Source organism: Elephantulus edwardii, unplaced genomic scaffold (genome assembly GCF_000299155.1).
Source record: "Elephantulus edwardii isolate Elephantulus edwardi_28Jun2011 unplaced genomic scaffold, EleEdw1.0 scaffold00379, whole genome shotgun sequence".
NCBI classification, from domain to species: Eukaryota; Metazoa; Chordata; class Mammalia; order Macroscelidea; family Macroscelididae; genus Elephantulus; species Elephantulus edwardii.
The window spans coordinates 1,040,570-1,046,806 of record NW_006400129.1 but is presented as its reverse complement, the minus strand read 5'-3'; the positions used below and the strand labels follow the sequence as shown (position 1 = coordinate 1,046,806).

General features: G+C 38.0%; 2 pseudogenes across 1 annotated transcript in view; one reads left to right on the top strand and one right to left on the bottom strand.

Moving 5' to 3' along the window:
- The window catches only part of LOC102868519, a 211,929-nt pseudogene extending 209,633 nt beyond the window's left edge, over window positions 1-2,296 (top strand). The window contains exon 18 of the transcript XR_439035.1: window positions 1,336-2,296. The product of XR_439035.1 is annotated as an uncharacterized LOC102868519 (transcript). The remainder of the gene's footprint in view (window positions 1-1,335) is intronic.
- Window positions 2,297-3,517: 1,221 nt separating this feature from the next.
- On the bottom strand, window positions 3,518-5,660 carry LOC102868106 (annotated as a pseudogene).
- Window positions 5,661-6,237: the final 577 nt, after the last annotated feature.

Here is a 6,237-nt window from a genome sequence, read left to right as displayed (position 1 = left end):
CTGCTCTTCAGTACTCTTGAGAGGTCCCTCACAGCTGCCTTTCCCAATGCAATTTGTCTCCTCATTTCCTGGCTGCTGTTACCAAGAGTGTTGACTGTGGAACCAAGTAAACTAAAACTGTTAACTATTCTCAATCTCTTCACTATCCATGCCAGTGCTGCCTATTGGCCCAGTGGTGAGAATCTTTGTTTTTTTGATATTGAGCTTCAATCCTTATTGAAGACTGCAGTACTTGACCTTCTGTAGCAAGCGCTTCAGGTCCTTCTCAGTTTCAGCAAGCAGGGTTGGTGCCATCCACATAACGCAGGTTGTTTATGATTCTTCCACCAATCTTGATGCCACATTCCTCCCTATACAGCCCAGTGTGTTGGATGATCTATTCTGCATACAAATTCAGAAGGTGTGGAGACAAAATACATCCCTGACGGACCCCCTTGATTTTGAACCATTTAGTGTCTCCGTGCTCAGTTCTGAAGACTGTCCAACATAGGTTTTGCATTAGCATAATCAAATGTTCTGGTATTCCCATTCTTCTCAGAGTCAGCCATAGCTTGTGATCCACACAGTCAAAAGCCTTTGCATAGTCAGTTAAGCACAGAGAGGAATGTAATTCCTGTCTTCTTATAACATCTCACTCATTAGTTTAGCAGTCTACTCTGATTGGACCCATTGGGTGAAAACTAATATCGGTTTATCTGTTAAGAACTTTGTTTTCTAGTTGTTGTTGGGTGCTATCTCGTCAGTTACAATTAATAACAACACTCTTAACAGTAAATATCAACCTTGCACTGTCCTACTGTCATCCTTACAGTCTGCTAGGCTCATTGTTGGCTGTCACTGTATCAATATCTTGTTGAGAGTTTTTCTTACATTTTATATAAAAAGTGACATAAAATTTCTTTTATCTTCGCCAGAAAAAGAGAACGAAGAAAAACAAATTAGTTTTTTAACCTTAAGGGTTTTCCGCTCATTAAGACCCTTTGTTTACTGTTTTCTTTCATGGGACTTGATGCAACAGAGATCTTCAAAACGCATATTATATGAATTATGATTTTCATGCCTGTTATAAATTGGAGGAACTGGAGGAACTGCTGGGGAACATTTATTCCAGGAAATACTTAATTATATTAATCAGAATAACTTTCATGAACTAAGATACCATTTTTTAGGAACATAAGAGGTTACATTCTACTAATATGAAATACATTTTCATTGTAGAATTTATGCTAAGTGAATACAATAACATTGCTTTCCTTCTATATTTCATATTATAGATGATGAGTTATTTAAAAAGAAAATAAAATTAACCACTGATTTTATTCATTAAATCTTTAGGAAACAATTTGAAGAAGTGGCTTCTTTCTTTAATGTGTCTTCTATACTGGAATTTGCAGAACATGTAACTAATGCAACATCAGAAGAACGGCAGAAAATTCTCAGTGACTTTTATGCTTCTCAATATCCAGAAGGAAAATATTTTTTTGTTGTATCTGCTTCAGAATTAGCCAAATCTACCCATACAAAAGGAGAGAAAGTTAGGAATAAATTAGGAGAAAAAGAATCTCTCGTAAAGGAAGGGCTATTGTCTTCTGAAACTTTGTCATTTGAAGAGTCTACTAGCAAATGTTCTCAAGATTGCAGCCCAGAAATATATAAAGAAAAATCAGTCAGGTTTCAAAATTATGAAGTCTGTAGAGAAAAGACATTTTCTAATGATTCAGAAACTAAGATGTTACTTGTTAATTTTACTCAAGAGATTGGCAGTGGGATAAAAAGCCAGCTGTCCAAAAATAGTGTGGCATCTTGTTACCTAAACTGTGACTCTGAAGCATATGATAGAAAGTTAGAAAATATGAAGGACCAACGGGATTTAACAAAAATGTGTGTTTCAATAAATGGACCCCTTTGCAAATCAGAAACCAAAAAGATAGACAATCCAGTATTAGAAAACACTTCTGTGGGAGAGTTACTTGGTGACACCTCTATTCTTAATGACCTCTTTAAAAGTCATGAGAATAGCCTCACACAACTGCCAAAGAAAGTTCTTTTAGAACCCATAGAAAAAGCAAAACAGAGACCAAAAGATTTCTGGGACGTGTTGAATGAACAGAATGATGACAGTCTTAGTAAACTCACCGACTTGGCAAGAATAGAGACTTTATGTGAAAAAATGCCCCTTGCTGCATCTTCCAAAAGGGAAGAAGAGCTAGAAACTTCTCTTTGGAAAGCAAATGAGAATTTTTTGTGGAAAAAAACTAACTCAGATAATCCAGATTGAAACACAGCCAGTATGTAGAGTGATGCATAAACATGAATTATTAATTACTGAGTAAGTGAACTTCTGTCATAGATGTTTACAACAATGTACTCTCTACAAGTGATACTACTGTGAACATATATTGTCAATATCTATTTTTAGTTAAATTTTTCCTTTAGGATATTTTAAGTCTACAACATTACCATGTGGTGTTTGTTTTCTTTGATTGTATCATAGTATAAACCTTTGTCATGAAATGTAAACTATCAGAAGAGCTGGGCATCACTCTAGCTGTATTATTATGTAACTTTAGGTTAGTCACTTATTCTCTGTGTGCCTTTTCTGTGTAATATGAAAGATGAAGGTTTGCCCAATATCATCATGAATGTCCTACTTTGAAAAAGTTTTTATTCGCTTTCCCATATTCCATTAAATTGTAGGAAAAATCATGTCTACTGCTAAACAAGTGCACATTGATGTTTCTTTTTATTTATTTTCTTGGGATTTTTGTTGTTGTTTTGTTAATTCCACTTTTTTTTTCTTCCCAGCATTTGGAAAATCACTATTTCCTTAGCCATCTAATGGTTCAATAGTAGTATTATTTTTTATAAGAGGTGAATTGTTATTTTTAACCTACTTGTATGTTAAAATAATAGTTTTAACTTTATTAATGCTAATGTAACATACCATTTGACACAAAACATCAGTGCCTTGATTTTTTCACAATTATTTGATTAATATAAAGAGTTGTATAATGCTTTTGTATTAAGTACTAAAAATAAATATTTTGTTTTATTTGGAACTGTTTTATTAGTTGAATTTAATTTATATGGTTTATAACTAGACTAGAATATAATTTTTTAAATGTTTCTTTAGAAACATTCTTAGTCCTGTGTATGCTATACATGTAGTACAAAGCATGAGTACATACTGTGCTGTGAGCTCAAGATATACAGATGACGCATTGCTCCGTGTGAAAGAAATGGAATTGTGTATGGAAAGCCCCTCACATCATGTCTCACACCTTATAGGCTTCCTGCCACATGCAGTGGACCTTTTTTCCCATTGAGCTAACAGGGCTTTAGTAAGAGCAAGTAAGTACCTACCCAAAAATATCATTGAGCTAAGAAATGACCCAGTTCAGCAATCATTGCTATTATGCTGATAAGAATGGGTCTTTTTTTTTTTTAATGATTAATAGATTTATTTAAACAATAATACACAGTCATCTCTGTCACACTTAATATAAGATGTTAATGGTCATTCCCATTTTCCTTCCTGGATAAGTTTTTCTTTTCTATCTCTCTCGGTTTTGAAAACGTAGTACCAGAAGAAGAGGGGCCCAAGGCCAAACACAGCTCCTATGAGAGAGAGCTTGGGAGTGGGCCTGAAATTGGGATATACATTTGCTGATCTTGCATATGTCCAACGAGTCAAGGCAGGATCTTCAATGATCGTCTTCCGGTTGGGGTCATTGAGCTGAAGCAGATACTCCCGTTTAAGCCGGGATCTAATGGCCAGCCGCTTGGCTTGAGCCCGCTGGGTCTCTGGAGAAATGTCGTATTCGGCTGGGTCGAGGGTAGTAGGTAGAGTGGCCAGGCACTATGGCTTGTACTTGGGGAACGACGTCTTGGCGACCGGGCCAAGAATGGGTCTTTGATGTACCCCAGCTACAGGCAGACTAATTAGAAATGGGAAAGACATTAAATATTTTCCTAAGAGACTGATGGAATGAGTAAATTTTCCTCTGGAGCAAGTGTTGGTCGACTTATTTCCAGGCATTTGTGGCTAGATTCAAATGAGCATCTACAATGAGCATATTAAGGCATGAAGCAGCTGGTTTGCATGCATTCCTGCATGTAGTTATTATAGTGAGATAATTGCAAGGGGAAAATACAATACATAAGTGAAATAATGTAAATGAAAGATTATATAAAACACAGTGTGCATGCATGAAACACAATGTATGTAAATGATAAAAATATTAATAAATAGTAACTAGACCGAAGCTTTGCATAACAGTGATGTTACTGATCTACCAGCTTGAAAAGCCACTGGAGGATCAGCTATGAATAGGTTCTGACTCCAGGGCAGTAAGTATGACAAAGATGCATAAGCTGTCTTCTCTTTGGATAAATAAAAACTTGCCTGAATATTGCTAAATTGTATAAAAGTAATATACTTGACACCCATGTTTATTGTGGCTTTATTCACAATAGCAAGGGATTGCAAACAACCTAAGTGCCCATTAACAAATGAATGGATAGAGAAGCTGTGGTATATTCACACAATGGAATACTACGCTACATTGAAAAACAAGGAACTCATGCAATGTTATTCAAAACGGGTGACCTGGAGGACAATATGCTGAGTGAAATATCTCAGTCACAAAAGGACAAATACCACATAGTGCCACTGTTATAAAACAGGATTGACATTAGGGTTGAGGGGAGACTGAGAAAGATGGGATAAATAATGTATACTGCATTGAAACAGATGAGGGAGAAAACTGTTTAAAAGGATTATGTGATTAGGTATTATTGTCATGACAGGAGTCCAGAACGAAGGCTGCATAGTGCAGTGGACCTGGGGGGAGGGATTGTAAAACAATGAAAGAATTTTTCTTTTAAAGAAAAATGAGTGTACTGGGCGGGGGGTGGGGGGCCAGGGAGAAATGTGCAACAGTGAATGAATGGAAATCCAAATACCCCCCCCAAAAAGTAATGCATTTGCTTCTTAACCAAATTAGAATACTCAGTTGTCTTAATAAGGTATTTCTGGTTTCTCTCTGCCCCCCCCCCCGAAAGAGCCCAGGAAGGAAGAGCAGAGGCTTACCTTGATAACTCTCACTCCTTTGATCTATCAAAACATATGCCCCTATGCGCCTACAGTTACCATCTGGGAAGATTTTGTAAATTTTTTTTTAATGGGAGTTTAGGTACATGACTGGAATCTAAATGCAAACTCTGGGAAATGATCGGGTTTATCTGTCATCTCAGGTTGAAGGTGTCAAAGGGTGCCCGGGAGCCTAACCTCTCTGAGCCTAGACTGCAAGCCTCCACAGTGGTCACTCACTCACTTCTCACAGCAATCAGCTGGCACAAGAAGGTCCTCCTTATCAAGATTTATGTGTGTGCACTGCCAAGCTGCTCACTTTCATAGCTGCCAATTCCCAGCTCTGCCCACTCTGGTCACTGGGAAACACATCAGAAACCTGGCAGGGCAAACCTCTGTCCTCCCAGGTTGAAAGAAAAGACATCAATCTTCACTACCCTGAAAAGCGAGGTCCCACAGAATGATATGTGGGAGTCTGGGGAGTCTGCCCTCTCACCAACACAGAAGGGTCAAGATGGGGCAGCTGCAGTTCCTCAGGGCTCTCAAAGGAGCCGTGACACCACCCCATGAGCTCGAAAGACATCTCAATTGCTCAGGCATACAAATACATCTGAAGGAGAAGGCAGCTAAAGGCTGTGACAGTGTACTTGAGCCCCTTGCCTAAAGCTTCCCCTTCAATGGCCTATCAAGGTACCTGAAATATTTTATACTTCTTGATATTTTTGCTAATGCAAAAGAGGTCCATTTTCACATGACTATGTTATGAGATTGATGGTCTAGTCCATAGAGAGTTGTTCTGCCAACCCCAAAAGCAGGTCTCTCTGATGGCTCAAATCCACTAGCAGCCCTGAGAGAAAATAGGCAGTCTCCTCCTGTATGATTTACAGCCTCAAGACCCAAAGGAGGATCAGTCACAATGTAGTTTGAACTTGACAGCAATGAAAATTAAATTTTATTTCTACTATTAGGGGCCCTAAAAATGTTCAACTTTCCTGCTATAAAGAGTTAACCTGGGAAACCACTGGAGGCTCACTATGAATGAGACTTGAGTGGCAGTGGGTTTTGGTAATAACAGCACCAGGTGACAATTTGTTCCACCACACAAAAGTTTGCTGGGTGTCAAAGTTGTGTCTTCTAGGTTGCAA